Genomic DNA, 19,948 nt, shown 5'->3' on the forward strand with positions numbered 1-19,948 from the left:
TCCAGGATTTTCCAGCCCTGTCTCGAGAGCATCGGGTCTGTTCCAGGATTTTCCAGCCCTGTCTCGAGAGCATCGGGTCTGCTGCAGGATTTTCCAGCCCTGTCTCGAGAGCATCGGGTCTGCTGCAGGATTTTCCAGCCCTGTCTCGAGAGCATCGGGTCTGCTGCAGGATTTTCCAGCCCTGTCTCGAGAGCATCAGGTCTGTTCCAGGATTTTCCAGCCCTGTCTCGAGAGCATCAGGTCTGTTCCAGGATTTTCCAGCCCTGTCTCGAGAGCATCAGGTCTGTTCCAGGATTTTCCAGCCCTGTCTCGAGAGCATCGGGTCTGTTCCAGGATTTTCCAGCCCTGTCTCGAGAGCATCGGGTCTGCTGCAGGATTTTCCAGCCCTGTCTCGAGAGCATCGGGTCTGCTGCAGGATTTTCCAGCCCTGTCTCGAGAGCATCGGGTCTGCTGCAGGATTTTCCAGCCCTGTCTCGAGAGCATCAGGTCTGTTCCAGGATTTTCCAGCCCTGTCTCGAGAGCATCAGGTCTGTTCCAGGATTTTCCAGCCCTGTCTCGAGAGCATCAGGTCTGTTCCAGGATTTTCCAGCCCTGTCTCGAGAGCATCAGGTCTGCTGCAGGATTTTCCAGCCCTGTCTCGAGAGCATCGGGTCTGCTGCAGGATTTTCCAGCCCTGTCTCAAGAGCATCGGGTCTGCTGCAGGATTTTCCAGCCCTGTCTCGAGAGCATCAGGTCTGTACCAGGATTTTCCAGCCCTGTCTCGAGAGCATCGGGTCTGCTGCAGGATTTTCCAGCCCTGTCTCGAGAGCATCGGGTCTGCTGCAGGATTTTCCAGCCCTGTCTCGAGAGCATCGGGTCTGTTCCAGGATTTTCCAGCCCTGTCTCAAGAGCATCGGGTCTGCTGCAGGATTTTCCAGCCCTGTCTCGAAAGCATCAGGTCTGTTCCAGGATTTTCCAGCCCTGTCTCGAGAGCATCGGGTCTGTTCCAGGATTTTCCAGCCCTGTCTCGAGAGCAACGGGTCTGCTGCAGGATTTTCCAGCCCTGTCTCAAGAGCATCAGGTCTGTTCCAGGATTTTCCAGCCCTGTCTCGAGAGCATCGGGTCTGTTCCAGGATTTTCCAGCCCTGTCTCGAGAGCATCGGTTCTGCTGCAGGATTTTCCAGCCCTGTCTCGAGAGCATCAGGTCTGTTCCAGGATTTTCCAGCCCTGTCTTGAGAGCATCGGGTCTGCTGCAGGATTTTCCAGCCCTGTCTCGAGAGCATCGTGTCTGCTGCAGGATTTTCCAGCCCTGTCTCGAGAGCATCGGGTCTGCTGCAGGATTTTCCAGCCCTGTCTCGAGAGCATCGGGTCTGCTGCAGGATTTTCCAGCCCTGTCTCGAGAGCATCGGGTCTGCTGCAGGATTTTCCAGCCCTGTCTCGAGAGCATCAGGTCTGTTCCAGGATTTTCCAGCCCTGTCTCAAGAGCATCGGGTCTGCTGCAGGATTTTCCAGCCCTGTCTCAAGAGCATCGGGTCTGCTGCAGGATTTTCCAGCCCTGTCTCAAGAGCATCGGGTCTGCTGCAGGATTTTCCAGCCCTGTCTCGAGAGCATCAGGTCTGTTCCAGGATTTTCCAGCCCTGTCTCGAGAGCATCGGGTCTGCTGCAGGATTTTCCAGCCCTGTCTCGAGAGCATCGGGTCTGCTGCAGGATTTTCCAGCCCTGTCTCGAGAGCATCGGGTCTGTTCCAGGATTTTCCAGCCCTGTCTCAAGAGCATCGGGTCTGCTGCAGGATTTTCCAGCCCTGTCTCGAAAGCATCAGGTCTGTTCCAGGATTTTCCAGCCCTGTCTCGAGAGCATCAGGTCTGTTCCAGGATTTTCCAGCCCTGTCTCGAGAGCAACGGGTCTGCTGCAGGATTTTCCAGCCCTGTCTCGAGAGCATCAGGTCTGTTCCAGGATTTTCCAGCCCTGTCTCGAGAGCATCGGGTCTGTTCCAGGATTTTCCAGCCCTGTCTCAAGAGCATCGGTTCTGCTGCAGGATTTTCCAGCCCTGTCTCGAGAGCATCGTGTCTGCTGCAGGATTTTCCAGCCCTGTCTCGAGAGCATCGGGTCTGCTGCAGGATTTTCCAGCCCTGTCTCGAGAGCATCGGGTCTGCTGCAGGATTTTCCAGCCCTGTCTCGAGAGCATCGGGTCTGCTGCAGGATTTTCCAGCCCTGTCTCGAGAGCATCAGGTCTGTTCCAGGATTTTCCAGCCCTGTCTCAAGAGCATCGGGTCTGCTGCAGGATTTTCCAGCCCTGTCTCGAGAGCATCGGGTCTGCTGCAGGATTTTCCAGCCCTGTCTCGAGAGCATCAGGTCTGTTCCAGGATTTTCCAGCCCTGTCTCAAGAGCATCAGGTCTGTTCCAGGATTTTCCAGCCCTGTCTCGAGAGCATCAGGTCTGCTGTAGGATTTTCCAGCCCTGTCTCGAGAGCACCAGGTCTGCTGCAGGATTTTCCAGCCCTGTCTCAAGAGCATCGGGTCTGCTGCAGGATTTTCCAGCCCTGTCTCAGGAGAATCAGATCTGTTCTGGGTTATTCTAGCCCTGTGTCTAGTCCCCCAGGGCTCTCTGGGCTGCAATGTGCTGGCCTTAGGGAGGGAGGTACTGTGATGAGCCCTGGGGACCTCAACTAATTGTTAGAGCCATGTACTTTTGGTTTAATCTTGTCCAGTTAACTGTGATTGGCATGTCTTTTCCAGGTTCCATGATTATTTGTGATCTGTCAGTGGAGTCCTACGGTTTATTGAAGAGTGGTCTTGCCTCTAATGTTCTGTTAGTACGTAGAAGATAGAAATCTACAGCACAATACAGGCCCTTCAGCCCACAATGTTGTGCTCACCATGTAACCTACTTCAGAAATTGCCTAGAATTTCCCTACCGCATAGCCCTCTATTTTTTTATGTTCAATGTACCTACTTCTAAGAGTCTCTTGAAAGACCATATTGTGTTCGCCTTCTTCACCGTTGCTGGCAGTATTCCCGTGTCTAACCTCTTATTTCCATCTCTTCATGGGGATTCTGCCATTCCTCCGAACCTGGGCTGAGTCAGTGACAGTGACCAGCATGACAGAAAGAGTCAGCCATTCCTCCACACTTGGGTTGGGTCAGCGCCAGTGAAAACTGTAACAGAGAGGGTCTGCCGTTCCTCCACACTTACCATGACAAAGACTGTCGTCATCCACACCTGGGCAGAGACACTGTTAGCGCTTATTGCTCTTATTGCCGCCCACCGCACGAGTTGAGTTGGTGCCAGCGAGCACCGTGACAGACGGAGTCGGCCATTCCTTTGCACTTGAGTCTAGGCCTGAGAGAGCGAACCATGACACCTTCTGAGGGACATTCACCCAGAAGCTGATCTCACTGCCCATCCATCTCACTGAAAAGTGAAAAATCAAATTAGTGGATAGTTGGACTGCTTAGGTACACTCTAAAACATCGTTGATGAAAATTCTTTCTAATGTAATTAATTAAACAAATAATGTTTTATTTGTAGGATTTGAATACATTTTTACAATTATTTGCTACTGGTTTGAACTTGCTCTTCCTATTTGCTTTCACTGTGCATTGTAAATCAAAATGTTTTATAGTTTTTAAGCAATGGCTGGGAAGGGAGTAGGAGCACTGATAATGTGATCTTGGAGCCAAGGGGATGGACACCCCTCAAACCCCCCCCCCCCCAGTTTGGGAACCACTGGTTTCAATTGATTCAAAACTTACTTATTTAGTCACCCAAGGTGAAAAAATCATTTTCATATCTCACTTGATCTGCCCTTTCTCCCAGCCTGTACCGACCCGACCCCTTTCTCTGTAATCACCTGTCATGTCAAAATCCATATTCCTCACTTCTCCATCAGTATGTAGCTCTCCCGTCGGTCATGCCAATGATGACCATCCTTCATCCACTCTGAAACTGGTTCCTTTTGTCCCACTATTCTCTCCTCCTTTGAGATGTTTCCAGAAATTTGAACCTCCTCTTCTCCTTCTGTCTAATGAGCTGAGTATTGTCATCAATTTCACTTACATTTCTGCCAGCTGTCAGCAGTTGGGTTTGGTTAAAAAAAAGAATTCACTTTTGATTTTAGCTGAATTTATGAATAACCTTATCCCTGCAGATGTGGTGTAGGTGGCTTGAGTTTGGGAGAGGGGCTTGATGGGAGTCTGAAATAATACACGAAAAAATCCTGAGTAACATCTGCACAGCAGCAAATAACAAAAGAAAATGTGAACTATTACAGGGTTTCTTTCTTTCTCAACTGGAAGATTCACTTTGATTTATAGCCTTCATCCTTGCACTTACTGAAAACCCAAGACAATCACAGACTTGAAATAGGAATGAAGGTGGACACGGGCTAAGGAAGCTATGCTGCATATATTTTGATGGGTTTAAAAATAACTATCTTTGACAGGAGTAAATGTGACATCATTCTACTGTGTCATATACAATCAATCTAAATTTAATGATACTAACTGACCCTGTCTCGAATGTCATGAGGATAGCACTTAGAATTATTCACTTCCTATAAAACATTGTCAGTGAATCAAAACATTTTGCTCAGTCTTGGGGTTTGGGAGCTTATACACATACCCTTTATGATTCTAAATTCATGAACAGTTTTAAACACCAGGGTCTTTAAAGAACCTACAGAAGAAAGATGAGAAACAGTAGCACAATAAGTACAAGAGCATCAAAGAATTTCATCAAATTATGAATTGCTTCTGTAATGAAAAATTGTAACTATTAGGTCATGGATTTAATCTTTGCAGATTAAGATTCCTCAGTTGACATCAGACTTTTTTAAAGATTTATGGATAATTCCCAAGCTTCATGTAATGCTTATATTAGATATCCATTGAGGAACAGTGAGCTGAACCAGGACACATCGATTACATTTTATACATGTCATTTTAAGTTCTTTCAATTTGCTTTCATCCCACGACTTCAAGAATGTAAAACGTATTCAGAACTAATTGAATATCTTTTAATTGAAAGATAATGATGTATATTTATGGAACTCATCTTTTCCCCACATAACATGTCAGTTTAAAAGGTGACATGCATCCAGTTCACCCACAACCACTTCAACCACAGACACTCATCTGAAGATTTCAATTGTGCCCAGAACTTCCTTGCAGAGTGTGCAAAGGAAAGCCTGTGTCTGAATCTCTAAGCTGGTGATCCTTGGGCTATGGCCAAAGAGGTCATTCATTTCAGCACGAAAACTCCTGGGTCTACCAAGCAGTTATCCACTGGAATATTTAAGGAAGGTCACAAGTTGAGTTATTATAAGTTAACGTTAATGCTTTTGTTCAATTTTCACTGAAGATCTGTTATTGGAGTCATGTTTTCAGCCAGAGACCCAAGCTTATCGGCCGGTACCTTACCTAAACAAACAACTCACTGGAGAATAAAAACACTTCAATCTTATACAGAAAATGGTACTTTAAGAATCAAAATCAACAAATTAATAAAAAGCATATTGTATTAAGAAAAATAATAGAAAGAGCAGGCGTTAAGTATATTTTCCTAAATGTTACAAAATGGAAGTAAGCCTTTCAGCTCAATTAGCATTTACTGAAATAATCCAAACTTTCTTTACCCACTCTGCTCAAGTACTTAGTGTATAAACCCATGTTGTTGATTATTTTTTGTTTTTATTATATTACTAAGTTATATCATTGTAAGCTTTGAATAAAAATATAAATTGAATTTCAATCATCCCTTTAGGTTATTTTCTTGAACCTGATACTGATGTTAAAACAAGCTCAAAATGTAGCCTTATAAGGACTCACAGCAAGTATGACTCACTTGTGATATAATTCCAATTTAATCAGAATATCTAATTTTTTGTTGATGTAAAACACTAAAAGTGAAGCTAGAATTATTTTGGCTCTGGTTTGTTGCTCAGGCAGAACATTTCAAATCTGGCAGTCATCTGACCCAGTTACTATAATTATTGTAAATTTGCAGATATTTTATTAAATTAAATGATGGTGCAATCGATTGCCATATAATGATCATATGTTCAATTATTTACTGAACAGTGGGCCAGCCAGACAAAATTAGCCAAGATGGCAAAGGTTGCTCTCAGACATAAATTTGCCCCCTCAATTGTATTTTGCTCTGTGAAAGCATAATTAGAATGTTTATAGGGATTCAGTGTATATTGTTGATTGCACACTCTATTAAACAAGGGAATATACTGTAGAAATGGATCAAGCTATTCAAAATATTGAAGCTCTCAACTCCATCTGAAGAATGTTTGAAATTAAAAGCAATGGCTATCAAGAGCATAAACAATAAGTGTGCCAGATATAAGGTGCTGTCAATGTAGTGGTGTAGCACAGGGACTTCTCTGTTATCAATATGCAAATACAACAGCAACTTCACATAAGGCCAAATTCAAAAGTTTCAGAAGCTATGGAACAACACCTGTACGGTTTAGATTTGACTGTGCAACAAACGTTCCACTATAATTTTAGAGCTTGGTTAATTTGCGCTTCTTACATTATGGCAATGACAGCCAATTTAGAACTACTTCATTGGAATTCTTGAGGTGATGAAAAGCATTGATAGAAGTGGAAATAACATCTTTACAAAGATTGATTGAAAGATAGGGAGGGGAATAAGCAAAGAAGCAAAACCAAATTCAAATGTTAAAATGTGTGCTAAAACTTAGAAACTAGAAAGAGACTCTCACAATATCTTCTAATCACTGGTATATTGTACAGTTTAACTTGCCTCCTGTCAAGACTATTAAACCAGTATTAATTATTATGGAAGGGAGATGAAACTACTTAAGATATCAATTCTGCCTTAATTGAGCTAGATTTATTGGCCTTGAAAATCCATGGAGCAGATTCATTACTTTAATTTCAATGTAATGAGTATTATTCTTTAACAAAATAATTTATTTTGCACCATTTAGCTTTCAAAATTGAATTGCAAATGACTGTTTCTTTAATTTTTTGCCACACTGCACTATAATTTTGAGTCACACAAGTCATTGGATGAGCATTGTGAAATATCAAATATCTGACCTCGGAACCAAGGCATCAGGAATAACATCAGCTTTTTTTTTTAACACCTTTGCTCTTCTTATTAATTTCATCCATTCATTCTGGCTCTCATTAGCCCACATTTTAAATAGTTGTAAAGAATCATTAATTCCAGCAATTTAGCTGAAGAAAATCAGCAGGGATCATCTCTGATTGTTGGTGCCCTCCTTATCCCAAACCCAAAGCTATCTGCTTTGGGTCAATAATACTTTGAGCTTCACCAACTGTTGGGCCAAGGATAGGTCTTCAAAGACAGGTGTCAACATCTGTCCTGGAACCAACATATTGATGCAATTACAAAGAGGGCATGCCAGTTACTGTATTTCATTAAGAGTCTGAAGAGTTTTGGTATGTGTCCAAAGACTCCAGCAAATTGCTACAGGCGTACCATAGACAGCATTCTGACTGGTTCCATCACTGTTTGGTATGGAGGGGGCACTGCAGAGTTTCCGAAAAAGCAGCAGGAAGTTGTAAACTCAGCCAGATCCATCATGAGCACAAGCCTCCCACCTTTGAAAACATCTTCAAACGATGGTGCCTCAATAAGGTGGCCTCCGTCACCCAGGGTACGCCTTTTCCCATTGCTACCGTCAGAAAGAAGTTACAGGAGCCAGAAGACACACACTCAACAGTTCAGGAACAGCGTCTTCCCCTCTGCCATCAGATTTCCGAATAGACAATGAATCTATGAAAACTAACTCACTATTTTTGCCCTCTTTTTATTATTATTATGTTTATTTTGTATTATAATTAATATCATATTTTATGTATTGCATTGTACTGGTGCCACAAAACAACAGCTTTCAGAACATGCGTCAGTGATATTACACCTGATTCTTTCCCTTCTTTATTGATTGCAACAGTACAATTGGTCACAAGAGTTTAACAAAACAGGGCACACAACAGCCAACAACTGGAATAGCAGTACAGCCTTGAATTTAAAAGCAGTCTGATTTTACTCCCCAGAAGAATACTACTGATAGTAACTTCTGAAAAGCTTTGATAAGCCTAGTGTCCATTATCTAAATCTTCTGAGTTTCATGAAGCCAGAAATTTCAAGATGTGCAGGGCATATTTTCCCACAAACAATAACCCTAAATTAAAATTGCTTTGTTCGGAAACCATGTATGGGTCTCATAAAGTTATGAAAAAAGATGGAAGTGATGTTCTGAATATTTCAGAAATATCCTAAAAAAATCTTTTTGCAAAACATTTAGAGCAAGGACCAACATTGGCCAGTTCAACACACTCCAGTATTCATCTCTTGCAAACATCTATTATTCCTCATGTAGCACTGTATCGCTCTATTCTTTTTATCCCTGAGTATTAAGCTCACCACAACCATTCTACATGACATAATTATAATTTTTAATGGGCTCTGTGGGTAGAGGTGTGTCTTCTGAATTTTTTATTGTATTTATTACATGATCTCTCAAAGTTGAGGTTTCAACTATTGCTCTCACTTTGTAACCTCTTCTCCACACCAATCTTTGAAACCATTTCATAATCTTAAACACTTGAAATAGTTCCCACTCCAGATTCATCTATCTTCCCAGAGATCATTCTGGTATTTTTTAATTGCTTTCCAATCCCATAATAGTGACTGTATTTTCTTTCATTTCTTTGTTCATGAAGCACCAACTTTGTTGGTAACACTGTTATTAATACTTCAAGGAGATGCATAGCAGGTATAGGCAATGAGGCACTGGAGGAGTATAAGAAATGTGAGAGAACACTTAAGAAATCGGAGGAGAGGGGTAAAAGAAGGCATGAGAATGCTCTAGCAGATAGGGTGAAGGAAAATCCCAAGTGTTTCTACAGGTAATTGAGCACAAAAGGATAGCAAGAAACAAAATTGGTCCTCTTGAAGATCAGCATGGTCATCAGTGCATGGAGCCAAAAGAGAGGGGGGAGATCTTATATGTGTTTTTTTGCAGCTGTACTTACTCGAGAGATGGACGCAGAGTCCATAGAACTGAGGCAAAACAACAGTGATGTCATGGATTATGGAGGAGGTGGTGTTTGCTGTCTCGAAGCAAATTAGGATAGACTGAGAAAGCCCTGGAAATTCAGAGACTGGCAGACCCTGGTGACGTGAAAGTCTTTTTCAGTGCCATCAAAGCAGTCTGCTTGAACAGATTTCCTCCAATTGCATCTATTGACTATAGTGTCTTCCCAGTTTTTAGATGTAATGTTGAACTTCTTCAGGCTGATTGTCATGCTTTCTTTGAAGTGTTTCTTTTGCCCACCAGGAAGTTACTTTGGATTATACCCCTGAGCTCGAAGAATGAAGAACTCACTAACAGATCAGACGAAGATCAATGGTTAATGGAGGGAGCACTTTCAAGAACCCCTTAGCCACCATAGCACTGCTGAACCAAGGTTACTAACCAAATCTTCCTGTGACCTGTGAGAGGAGACATGGGGGAACCTCTCATTATGAAAGAAGTCCTTATGCAATCAGGAGCCTAAAAAGCAATAAAGATCCTTAAGCTCTCGGAAAAGGAAAAACTGGCCTTAGAGTACAGGGATTCTCCAATAGTGACCATATTCTAGAAGGGAGACAGGCAGATGGTGGCAATTACATAGGTGTCTCCCTCCTGTCAACAACAGGCAAAGAGTGCTAGCACATATCCTTGTTAAACAACTCCTTCCTCTATCTGAACTACTCCCTGATTCACAGTGTGGTTTCCACCCATCTAGAGGCACCACAGACATGATCTTCACAGCATGCCAATTACAGGAACAAAGGCAACCCTTGTACTTGGCTTTCATGGATTTGAAAAAGACATTTAATACAGTAGACTGCCAAACTATCTGGCATATACAATCCAGATATGGCTCTCCTGACAAATACTGAGGCTGCTGCATGTTGGCACATCAGCAACAGCGCTCAGCAATTGTGGCACTGGATCAGAACCCTTCACTGTCAAGGCGGGGATCAAACAGGTCTGTAACATTGTGCCCTCCAAATTTTGCTTTTTATTGCTGCCATTTTTCACCTCATTGGCCAAGACCTGCCACAAGGAATCTCAGCTGTGTATAGAATGGACAACCAGCTTTTCGACCTCAATCCATTTAAGGCACCACGGTCAGCACCACCACCATCGTGGAGCTTCAGTACCTGGATGACAATGCCATCACAGCACAGTCTGAAGAAGCCCTCCAGTGCATCCTGAATGTCTTTACCAATGCATTTAGAGACCTGGGTCTTGCTTTGAATATATATAAAAAATACAGGTCCTAAACCAGCCACTGCAAAATCAGCCATTTATCCAGCCCTCTGTAAAAGTTGATGATATCACCCTTGAAAGAGTAGACCACTCTTCCTGCCTTGGCAGCATTCTCTTCTCAAAAGCGACATCATCTCAAAAGTCAGCTACCACCAGAGTGGAACTAGTAGAGCCTAAACAAAATTAAGGAAAAGAGTCTTAGAAGACGGTGACCTACAGGTCCAGACAAATCTTTTGGTCTATAAAGCAGTCATCCTTCCTTCATTACTGTATGGACATGAATCACGGACCACCTACAGTAGACACTCGTAAGCCCTACAACAATACCACCAAAGAACCTTACGAAGGATTTTGGGTATCATTTGGAAGGACAGGTGCACTAACACCCATGTACTGAAGGAGGCCAACGTGAACAGTATTTCTACCATGATAAAATAACACCAACTCCAATGGATAAGTCATATCATTCAGGTGCCTAACTCATGCCTCCCCAAACAGATCCATTACTCCCAGTTGAAGAAAGGCCAGCGAGTTCCTGGTGGGCAAAGGAAACACTTCAAAGATAACATGACAATCAGCCTGAAGAAGTTCAACATTACATCTAAAAACTGGGAAGACACTGTAGTCAATAGATGCAACTGGATGAAATCTGTTCAAAAGAGAGCTGATAGACATGAGAGTCACCTCCACAGTGCCACAGAGAACAAGCAGCAACCACAGAAGGGGAGAATGAACAACCAAGAAACTCAGCCACCTACCACAGCCACCACTTACTGCTGTCCACACTGCAGCAGAATACATGGATCCTGTATGAACCTCTACCAGAGGACCCACCAACAGACAACCACTGATGAGAACATCTTACTCAACTTGAGTGATCACAGTAACATGGTGGATAGAACCCCAAGGCCAGACAAGGTGTTCTTTTGGACCTTGTGTGAGGCTAGTGCAGAAATTGAGTCATAAAGTCATCGAGCATTACTGCTCAGAAACTGGCCCATCAGCTCACCTGGTCTATCCCATCAACCTGCACCAGAACCATAGCCCTCCACACTCCTCCCATCCATATACTTACCCAAACTTGTGTTGAAATTGAACCCGCATCCACCACTTCTGCTAGCAGCTCATTCCACACTCTCACTACCATCTAAGTGAAGAAGATTTCCCTTACATTCCCCTTAAACATTTCACCCTTCACACTAATCCATGACCTTTAGTTCTAATCTCACCCAACCTCAGTAGAAAAAGCATGCTTGCATTTACCCTATCTATAACCCTCATAATTTTGTATGCTGCTATCAAATCTACCTTCATTTCCCTATACCTTAGGGAATAAGTTCCTATCCTATTCACCTTTCCCCAATAACCCAGGTCCTCAGGTCCCAGGAACATCCTTGCAAATTTTCTCTGTACTCTTTCAGTCTTATTGATATCTGTCCTGTAGGTAGAAAACCAGAACAGCACAACACTCCAATTTAGGTCTCACCAATGCTTCTTACAACTTCAACAAAACATCCCAAATCCTGTACTCAATACCTTGATTTATGAAGGTCAATATCTCCAAAGCTCTCTTTATGATCCTATCTACCTGTGATGTCATTCTCAAGGAATTATGGATCTGTATTCTCAGATCCCACTGATCTACCCCACTCCTCAGTGCCCTACCATTCACAGTGTAGGACCCCCCCAGGTTTGTCCTTCGGAAGTGCAATAACTCACACATATCTGCACTGAATTCCATCTGCCATTTTTCAGCCCATTTTTCCATCAGGTCTAGATCCCGCTGCAAACTTTGATAGTCTTCCTCATGACCTACTATGCTACCAATCTTGTCATCTGCAGATTTGTTTACCACATTATCATTGAGATCGTTGATATAGATGATAAAACAACAACTGACCCAGTACTGTTCTCTGCAGCACATCGCTGGTCACAGCACTCCAGCCTGAGATCACTCTATGCCTTCTCCTGCTAGGCTAATGTCAATTCCAATTTATTCTGAATTCTAATCGACTGAATCTTCTTGACCAACCTTCCATGACAGAACTCTTCAAAGAGCACACTAAAATCCACTTAAGCAGCATCTGCTGCCTTTCCTTCATTAATTTTCCTGATACCTCCCAAAAACTCGATAGGATTTGTTAGATATGACCTACCATGCCAAAAGCCACGTTGACCATCCCTAATCGGTCCCTGTCTATCTAAATACTTACATGTCCAGTCCTTTAGAATACCTTCTAATAATTTACACACTGTTAAGTTCAGCCTAGACTTTCACAACTCTTTCTTAGAACCTTTCTAAACAATCGTACATTAGCAACCCTCCAAACCTCTAGCACTTTACTTGTGACAAAGTACATTTTGAATACATCTCCTAGGGCCTAGGGATGTTCCTGGGACTTGAGGACCTGGGTTATTGGGGAAAGATGAATAGGTTAGAAATTTATTCCCCAAGGTATGGGGAAATGGAGGTAGATTTGTTAGCAGCATACAAAATTATGAGGGTTCTGCGCAAGTTCTGCGCCTCATTTCTGTGTAGTGATATTCATATCCACTGTACCATAACTCAGTATTACAGAGTGACAGAGCTGATCCCACCAGTAATGTACCTTGGGGTGATACAGTAATAGACCAAAATCACCCTTACTGCTCATCAGTGTCATACAATGACAGATTTGTTCCCATCGGTTCTGCACTTCACTGTAATAGCATGACAATCTGGATCTCATTCATTGTACCTCATTTTTATACTGTTAAAGACCAGTTTTCCCCCCAATACTGCACTGTGATATGTATGTGTATTTCATTTACCAGTATCACATCTCAAATTTATTCTGACAGACCTGTTCCTGTCAGTGCTACTCCTCGGCATTGCACACTGACAGACTGTTACCACCAGTGCAGCACTCCGTTGTCAAGCAGTGACAAGCTGCTCCCACCAGTACTGCTTCAGAGAATCGCACATTGATGCTTATATGCCATCAGAATTGCAGTGCATTGTCAGTGACTGCCCTATTCCGTTCAGAACTGCACCTTGGTGACAAACCTATTCTCACCAGTACCATGACCTGTTGTTGAACAGTGACTGACTTTTTCTCACCATTTCTGCACGTTAGTATCAAACGGTGTCAGATTTGTTCCTTCAAGTATTGTTCTCCGGTGTCATAAAGTGACAGACCTGGTACCTCTGGAAATATACCTTAGTCATACAGAGACCTCTTCACATCAGAGCATCCAGAAAAATGCTACGGCTTCAAGACTAAATAAATTACAAGATCAAATCCTTTGAATTAACATATCCATTTGTCAGTCCAGAAATCACTTAGTTCAAAGTTCACAGTAAATTTATTAACAAAGTTCATATATGTCACCGTATACAATCCTGAGATCCAATTTCTTGCAGGTATTTGCAGTAGAGCAAAGAAATATGAAAGAATCAATGAAAAGTACACACAAACTCTGACGAATAACTGATGTGCAGAAGAAGACAAACTGTGCAAATACAAAACAACAAATAATCAAATAATACTGAGAATATGAGTAGTAGAGTCCTTGAAAGTGATTCCACAGGTTGCGGAATCAGTTTAGTGTTGAGGTGAGTGAAGTTATTCACACTGATTGAGGAGCTCAATAATTGAGGGGTAATAACTGTACCTGAGTCTAGAGTTGTGGGACCCAAGTCATTTGTGCCTCCTTTCTGATGTCATTTTTGTCTATTTCCTCATGCATGAGCTGTGGATTCTAATCTCCTGATCAGTCTTACTTAGCTTGTGCAGAGTCACTAGACCTCATTTCCCCATACTTTTGGTTTATCTAGCAAAACTTATAGTTCAATACTTGGATCTTTGTATTCCTCTTTGCCTTGAGCCAACTACGCATTACTGCTCCAGCACAGCTGAAAAGGCAACGTCCCAACATGACACCTTCAGACAAGACAGAATATTCTTTTCAGACTTTGCTGCATGAATGTTGCCAAAACTAAAACAAATTTAGTCTGCGGTTCTTCGTCCAAAACAATGAAGAATTTGAAACTGAGCCTTCTATTAAGGCTTGGGGTTTCTGGCGAAGTTTACTTTTCTCCATTTAATCTTAAACGCGTTGATATACAGGACAAAGCCTGAATTTTTGAAACAACTCTCCCTCACTGGAGGTCTTGTAGGAAGTAAAAGAAAATAACAACATCACATCAATTTGAATTCAAAGCTGCACATACATTACATATATGCTAAAGGCCATAAACTGATGGCAAGATAGACTATGATTAGAAAAAAATGTTACAAAGAAGCCAATGCAAAAGGCACTGTCTGAGTGGCGTTGAGTTTTGCAACTCCAAACCATAAAACTAATTGAAAGAAAAACATGAAAGTCAGCAATAACTTGTGTACTTTTCGTTTTACTTTAGTGAGGCGCACAAGTATAATGTGGTGATGATATGACACATGACATTTGCATACTTTTATACATAACCTGAATTGAATTATGTAAATGACAAAGAATGCTTAATCACACAATATATTTACAACATTACTCAAATATTACTGAAATATTAAATACACAAGTAGGAGTGCTTCCAGCTGATCTAGAAAGTGCTTGACACTAACATTTGGAGGAATGCAAGCTGACCAAGAGGAAAGAACATTCTGGCAGAAAGAGAGGGCACAGACAAAGAGAGAGCATTGCACACCATTTGTGTGAGAGAGTGAGACATACAATAGCAAACCTTATGAAAGCTGCTAAAAGCTAAACATTGAAATAACTTCACTAGTGAAATTGTAGAGCAAGATCCACTGAAAACTGCTTACTCTGGGGCTCCTTTTGAAAGAGTGTGATTCTCATCTAAAGACTGCTAAAAAGTTGATTAGAGTTTGCAGTTCCATTCACGTACTGTGTACAACATGTTTCTGATTCATCTGATACAAGAAAACTGAAGAGGGAAAATCCTGTGCTCACAAGTCAGACAAGCCTTTTAGTCTCCAAATTAACTATTGTTAATTACATTAATTTGTTACTGAAAATTTGCATATTTAAATTCAAAGAAGCACAAAACACACCAAGCACAACGAGGACAAAATGCCATTCCAGTATTAGGTACATTACATCAACTAGCGATTTCTTATCATGAAAACATTGCTGTAGTCATGCTTCAGCTGTTGGAATTCCATACCACTGTGGCACCAAAATTAATTTACACTGTCTCTTGGAAATTCAGACTGATTTCCACCACCTCCCCCCCTCGCAACATACATAAAATGCTGAATAAACTCAGCAGGGCAGACAGAATCCATGGAAATAAACCAACAGTCAATCTCTCGGGCTGAGACCTTTCTTCAGGGCTGGAAAGGAAGGGGGAAGACAACAAACTAAGAAGGTGAGGGAGCGGAAAAAGGACAGTTAGAAGGTGATAGGTGAAGCCTGCTGCAAGGGGTAGGTAAAGGGCTGGAGATGAGCAATCTGTAAGGACATGGGATTAGACCACAGGAGAATGGGGTGAAGGAGGGGCATCAGGGGGAGATAATAGGCAGGTTAGAAGAGGTAAGAGGCCAGATTAGTGAACAGAAGAAGGGAAGAGGGAGGAGGGGAAGGAGAAATCAATGTTCATGCCACCAGGTTGGAGTCTACCCAGTCGGAATATGAGGTGTTGCTCCTCTACAACCCTAGCAGGTTTGCAGGTGAAGTGTTTCCTCACCTGCAAGGACGGTTTGAGGCTCTGCATGGAGGTTAGGGAGGAAGTGTATGGGCAGGGGTAAGTGCTGGGAGGGAGATTAGTGGGAAGGGATGAATGGACAAGGGAATCACATAGGGAACAATCCCTACTGAAAGTGGAGAGTGGGGAGGGGGAGGTAAAGATGTGTTTGGTGGTAGGATCCTTTTGGAGTTGGTGGAAGGTATGGAGAATCAAGGTAAGGACCACAGAAGCTCTATCACTGTTAAGGCGGTGGGAAAATGGAATGCAAGGATGTCAAGGAAATGGAGGAGATGTGTCTGAGGGTAGCATCAATTGTGGAGGAAGAGAAACATCGTTCTTTGAAGAAGGAGGATATCTTTGATGTCCTGGATAGGAAAGCCTCATCCTGGAAACAGATACGGCAGAGATGAAAGACCTGAGAGAAAGGAATAGCATTTTTTACAGGAGACAGGGTGGAAAGAGGTATAGTCAAGATAGCCATGGAAATCGGTAGGTTTATAAAAGATGTCAGTCAACAGTTTGACTCCAGCGATGGAGTCAGAGAGATCAAGAATGGGGAGGGAGGTGTTGAAAATAGACCAAGTGAAATTAAGGACAGAGTTGAAGATGGAGGCAAAGTTGATGAACTTAGCACAGGTGTTTTTTTTATTTTTTGTAAGTTTCAAAATGGTCCAGTTTCACAAAAATTTCCAAGCAGACATTTTGATTTAAGTAGAATATTCTTTTTTTATTTTCCAGAAATTGAATTTTGAATGACTTGCTACCTAGTTTTTGAAGGGAACTATCAATAGTTTAGTGTGTGAGCTAAATCAATCACATGAATGTTTAAATTTGAACTGTTCCTTTGTTTTTGACCTATAGTAGATTAAATCTGCAATGTTGTGTTTGGATTTCTGCAACAGGATATATTTGGTTTAAAAATCCCTGTGCTGTCAGGATATTAAACTGTCTGTTTACTGCATTTGTATTTTAAGGAACAGCAATTACTGAACTCAAAATTTAAAATGAATCCCTCATTTGTGTCGCAGAGCAATAGAAGGTTAAAAGATCAGTAGGATAGTGTTGGGTTTGTCGCTGTAACTCAAGGACAAATGATGTGAAGACTAGTCCATGAGAATACTTATCTTACAATCCTTCTGATGTCATTCCCAACATAATTTGCTAAGATCAATAATCGGAACATTTTAAGTGCATAATACTTGGTAATCCACTGTACATTATACCTAGGACCTTGTTCAAAATAAAATCTTACAGGTCATGGGTATACCATGGCAAATCATGAACATAACATCTCAATGTGTTGTGCTAGACTGGGGTGCCATTTTGTCTGAGTGTCCCTATTGAGTGCATCAACAACCTAAAGCAATTTCATAGTCTTTATGGACTGGGATGCTTCCAGTTGCTCTTGGCACTTGCCTTTCTTAGGAAATTCTGTTAGAAATGTTGTAGTGCACAATTGAGTTCCAAGACCAAGATAATTTCAATCATCCCTTTCTCTTGCAATTTTCTCAAAAAAATGTTAAGCTCCCAGCAATTAAATAGATGCTCGATAGCTGTTCTCATGGTTTGGGCATTTACAACAGGTACGAGTGGCAGCTATTGCAGGCCATGTGAGTTCCTGGGATCAATTCTGAATCAAAGTTGTCGACAGGTTGTTGCTGAAGTAATTTTAATATGTATCTGATGTCCCTGTTGTGAGGCCAAAACCATTAGCATTCTGAGTGATTCACATTTTACCAGCAAACATTACGTTCAAACTGACTGAAAACATGAAAACATGACCAGTGAAAGACTGAGTAAGGTTGGGAAAGAGGACAGTGTATCAAACAAATTAATTATGTTTCCTTTGGAGGACAATCACATGATGAATAGGGGAGTATCTGTCTTTATGGCCTACATGGACTTCCAGATTTTATCTGTTATGGCTCTTCACAATTGATATTGGGGAAAAAAACATGTGTAAATCTAGTTTGGTAAATAGTTAGCAGGGAGACACACACGCACACACACATACACACACACACACACACACACACACACACACACACACACACACACACACACACACACACACACACACACACACATACACACACACAAAATCAAAAGTGGCTGAACTCAGCAGGTCAGGCAGTATCCATGGAAATAAATAGACAGTCGATGTTTTGGGCCGAGACCCTTCTTCAGGATGAGAGAAGAAGAGGGAAAATGCCAGAATTAAAAGGTGGGGGCAAGGAAGAGAGGGTAGTATTAAGGTGATAGGTGAATCCAGGTGGGTGGAAAAGATAAAGGGCTAGAGAGGAAGGGAGAGGAGATCCAGAGGGAGGTGGTAGGCAGGTGAGAGGCCAGAATGAGGAATGGAGGAAGAGGGGTCAGAGAGGTTTTTTTTTAATATATACTGGAAGGAGAAATCAATATTCATGTATTCATGCCATTAGGTTGGAGCTAAAGATTTAGGTATGTTTTAGGGTATGGATGAAGGAATGTATATCCACACCAGCTAAAAGCACTACATTAAGAAGCTTGAAAGGTTTGTTATAGAGAGCAATAAAGTTATAGGCAAACAGACCTATTAATTACTTTCAAAATTTGCTGCTTTTAATTTGGACTAAGTTAGTTCCAGGAAAGACAATTCAGAATATTTTCTGATTAGCAATTACTGTGTGCACTTTGGGTGCCCATTCCAATGTACAAACGGAAAGCGTAATCAAAAAGGCAAATGGAATTTTGCCAAACATGAAAAGTGTAAATTATGTGTCAGCTACACAGATTTCCAGAAGATAATGATGGCCTGGAATTCACTGGCTGTAAAAGTGGCTGAAGTAAAAAGGCCTCACCATATTTTAAAATTACACAGATGCGTGCTTGAAGAAATGGTCACTTCAAATCTATTTTTTTTCTTGGAGGGCTAAGAATATCATTCTGTGCCGCAATATTTCTATAATTCTTTGATCAATTTAAAAACTTGGAGTTAAGTATGTCCATCACCAATGGGCAGAATATATTACCAAAATTCCATCAGGTATTTTCATCATAGCTTCTTAATTGTTAGATTATAAAAATTTGCTCCATGTGCAATTGGCAATTGCATAACCTACTCCTGCAGAGACTCCACACATAAATGGGAGTGAGCATCATTACCTTACCTTACAACTTTCAATGGGAATTATTGCTTCCAATACACCAGAAAGGATTAAAATTCATCTTCTAACATGAGAAGAAAGTAGGCTGGGAGAGAAATTTAACTTAATGAATGATAATTGAACTTTTGCACTACTAAAGGAGCATCAGTTATATTGCATTTAATACTATTTTCACATATAACTTACTCAATAATTCTGTTTAGTTCCCTTGCAAAAATATTTCGATGGCGCTTGTTTTTTAATTGAGTGTAGATCATTGCTTCTTCAATATACGAAAAATTATAAGAAATAAGTTTGATACCACAATTATCCATATGAGGAAGAAAGAAGTACAGTTTGCTAAATGGTTCACTGAACACGTTTAAGACTTTTACTTCATTTCCCTTTTAAATTGTTATTCCTCACAATGTGCCGCCGAAATAGTTGCCTTTTTCTTTTGATTACATCTGGTCTTTAATATTCCACATTTATCATTTTTTAATAATAATCTGAAGGCTATTCAGTTCCATGGTGTTCCTCATAAGATCTAAGCATATTAAAATTTGCTACTCACATCGTGGTCCTCACTGGGAAGCTTACCGCATGTAGACATGGAAATGTGCTCTGAGGAATCCTTATTAAAATATAAATACAATCATCAAAGAACCTTTCCTGAACCAAAAAGTGACCATGCCAGATAGTTTAGCAATAATGTGGTGCAGCTATTCTGAATCCTTGATGGCAATTCATAAAGGAACACACAGGCTGTGATATTTATGTGTTCCATCCATCACTGTAATATTCTGTGTGGCATCGCCGTATTATATCTTGACTAAG

The 19,948-nt window shown here is 41.5% G+C and overlaps 1 long non-coding RNA gene across 3 annotated transcripts in view; it reads right to left on the reverse strand.

The window, feature by feature from the left end:
• LOC132381147 (uncharacterized) overlaps positions 1-19,948 on the reverse strand; it is an 80,560-nt gene that overhangs the window by 28,678 nt on the left and 31,934 nt on the right. For 2 of the 3 annotated variants that reach the window (XR_009507952.1, XR_009507953.1), the window contains exons 1-2: positions 4,600-4,657; positions 3,172-3,390 (exon numbers count right to left, since the gene is read on the reverse strand). The exons of the other annotated variant lie outside the window; for it this stretch is intronic. This is a non-coding gene — a long non-coding RNA (uncharacterized LOC132381147). Of the gene's footprint in view, positions 1-3,171; positions 3,391-4,599; positions 4,658-19,948 lie in introns of those variants that run through there. 3 annotated transcript variants of the gene reach the window in all.

The sequence above is a fragment of the Hypanus sabinus genome, chromosome 25 (genome assembly GCF_030144855.1).
Source record: "Hypanus sabinus isolate sHypSab1 chromosome 25, sHypSab1.hap1, whole genome shotgun sequence".
NCBI classification, from domain to species: domain Eukaryota; kingdom Metazoa; phylum Chordata; class Chondrichthyes; order Myliobatiformes; family Dasyatidae; genus Hypanus; species Hypanus sabinus.